Genomic DNA, 3,316 nt, shown 5'->3' with positions numbered 1-3,316 from the left:
CATTCATTGCAGCCCTTCACCCATAGGTGCGCGTCTCTAAACACTGTTGGCCAAAAGAATCCGGCCTCAAGCACTTTCGCAGCTGTCCTGACCCCTCCACAATGTCCTCCATGTGCCGATGCGTGACAAGCCTGCAAAACAGAAGATTGTTCTATCTCGGGGACACATCTCCGGATCATATTGTCAACACATATTCTAAACAGATAAGGCTCGTCCCAATAATACATGCGGCTATCACGATAAAACTTTTTTCTTTGGACAGATGAAAGGTCGTGAGGAATTATACCACTGGCCAGGTAATTAGCAAGGTCTGCATACCAAGGCGTTTCCTCAAGATTAGTAGCGAGCAGCTGCTCGTCTGGAAAGGTTTCCAGGATCTCTTCAACCTCGATTGCTTTTTCAGCTCCTTCAAGTCGTGATAGATGATCAACGACTTGATTTTCTGTGCCCTTACTGTCACGAATTTCGAGGTCGAATTCTTGCAACAACAGCACCCCAACGAATCAGGCGCGACTTAGACTCTTTTTTCTCAATTAGATACCTGAGAGCTGCGTGGTCAGTGTATACAATTACCTTGGAACCAATCAGATATGAACGGAACTTGTCGAAAGCAAACACCACGGCCAACATCTCCTTCTCAGTCACAGTGTAATTCAGCTGGGCTCCACTTAGCGTTCTGCTAGCATAGTAGATTGGATGCATCAGCTTGTCTTTCCGCTGTCCCAGCACTGCCCCCACTGCGTAGTCACTAGCGTCACACATGAGTTCGAACGGTTGCTCCCAGTCGGGGACGACTATGATAGGTGCTGTGACTAGCCTCTTTTTCAGCTCCTCAAATGCGACCCTGCAATCATCAGAAAACAAGAAGGGGTGATCTTTTTCTAACAACTTACAGAGAGGGTTGGCGATCTTTGAAAAATCCTTTATGAATCGCCGATAGAAACCGGCATGCCCGAGGAAGCTTCCGATTGCTTTGACCGAAGTTGGAGGGGGTAGGTTTGCTATCACATCTACCTTGGCACGATCCACCTCAATTCCTTTGCTTGACACCCGGTGTCCCAAGACTATGCCCTCTTGTACCATAAAATGACACTTTTCCCAATTCAGAACCAGATTAGTCTCGATACACCGCTTCAGCACACGAGTCAGATTTATCAGGCACTCATCAAATGAGTTCCCCACCACTGAGAAGTCATCCATGAATACCTCCATTATATCCTCTACCATGTCAGTGAATATGGCCATCATGCACTGTTGGAATGTGGCGGGTGCGTTGCATAGGCCAAAGGGCATCCTCCGGAAGGCATAAATGCCATACAGGCAAGTAAAAGAGGTCTTCTCTCTGTTCTCCGGTGCAATGGAGATCTGATTGTACCCGGAGTACCCATCTAGAAAACAGAAATATGACCTCCCTGCCAATCTATCTAACATCTGATCAATGAAGGGAAGTGGAAAGTGATCTTTCCGGGTGGCTAGATTTAACTTTCGATAGTCCATGCAAATTCTCCAGCCCGTGACGGTTCTTGTAGAGATCAATTCATTCTTATCATTCTTGACTACCGTCATGCCACCGTTTTTAGGAACACATTGAACTGGGCTAACCCAGCTGCTGTCAGAGATTGGGAAAATGATTCCCGCATCTAACCACTTGATTACTTCTTTCTTCACCACTTCCTTCATATTGGGGTTCAACCTTCTTTGGTGTTCCCTGGAAGGTTTGTGTCCTTCTTCTAGTAGAATTTTGTGCATGCAGTAGGCGGGGCTGATCCCCTTTATGTCTGCCATGGTCCACCCAATGGCAATCTTGCACTCCTTCAGTACCTGCAATAGTTGTTGAGCCTGCACATCTAACAAACTAGATGAGATAATAACAGGTAATGTGGAGTTAGGTCCAAGAAATTCATACCTGAGATGGGCGGGCAATGGCTTTAATTCCAGCTTTGGTGGTTCTTTGATGGATAGCTTGGCTGGAGGAGTTTCTCGATTTTCGAAGTGCAAGGGCTCAAACTCTAGGGGTCTATCCCAGAACCCTCTACCCTCTAACGCCAATACCCATTCCGCCAGATCCTCTCCATTTACCTCATCCAAATTCATTAGACATGCATCAAGGGGGTCCTCGATAGTCAGCCTTTCATCATCAGTCTCTACAATCACATCCATGGCATCAATTAGAGAGCAATTGGCGAATTCACTTGGTCGCCTCATAGATTTCTGCACATTGAATGTTATTTCTTCATCGTTTAGTCTCATCTTGAGCTCCCCAGTCTCACAATCAATTAACTCTCCCCGTGGCCAGGAACGGTCTTCCCAAAATTATGGGAATTTCTTTATCCACCTTACAGTCTAGGATCACAAAATCTGCAGGGAACACAAATTTCCCTACCTGAATTAGCACATCATCTAGGATTCCAGAGGGTCGTTTCACAGTCCTGTCAGCAAGCTGCAACAACATAGAGGTGGGTCTCTTCCAATGCCCAACCCCTTATAAATTGCTAGGGGCATAAGATTGATGCTGGCTCCTAGATCACACAGTGCCTTAGCAAAAGCAAAATTACCAATAGTGCATGGAATTGTAAAGCTCCCTGGATCAGACAGCTTTTTCGCAATTGGTCTAGTCACCACTGCACTACAGGTCTGAGTAAGAGTAACTGTGGCCAAGTCATGAAAATCAAACTTTCGAGACATCAAGTCTTTCATCATTTTCGCATACCCAGGCATCTCCTTCAAAGCTTCAATCAATGGTATATTTACCTGGATTTGCTTCAGCATGTCAAAGAACTTCTTGTATTGCTCCTCCTTTTTGTACTTAGCCAACCTCTGGGGGAAAGGTGCAGGGGGTCTCTTCTTCCCAATCACTTGGGACTGATCTTTCTCAGCTGCTACATCAACCACTGGCTCCTGGACAGTTTCAGCTGCCTTCTCGGTTTCATTCTGAATGCTATTTTCTTCTTGAGCAGGCTGGAGTGTCACCTCTATCAGTTTCGTTGATTCATCCAGCTCGATGGGCACTGGTATGAGTGTCTCAGCCTGTCTAGCTTCTCGAGCCCTTTCTTGCTCTTCATCCAGATCTCTGCCATTACGTAGACTCACCGTCATCAGCTGCTTCGGTCCCTGATCTTTTGGATTTATCTGAGTGTCTGCAGGCCTGTACTGCTGTTTTTGTTGACCCCAATTCTGACCACCCTGTCTCTGGCCGCCATAATTAGACACATAGTTCATGTCTTCAGAGTAGTGATGATGATCGTGTTCTGCATTTCACTGATTACCAACTGGCTGACTAATGCAAGATGCGCACAAGCCCCCATTAGTAGTATCA

This window comes from Nicotiana attenuata, unplaced genomic scaffold, assembly GCF_001879085.1.
Source record: "Nicotiana attenuata strain UT unplaced genomic scaffold, NIATTr2, whole genome shotgun sequence".
Taxonomy (NCBI): Eukaryota; Viridiplantae; Streptophyta; class Magnoliopsida; order Solanales; family Solanaceae; genus Nicotiana; species Nicotiana attenuata.
Note: the sequence above shows the minus strand (reverse complement) of the source record.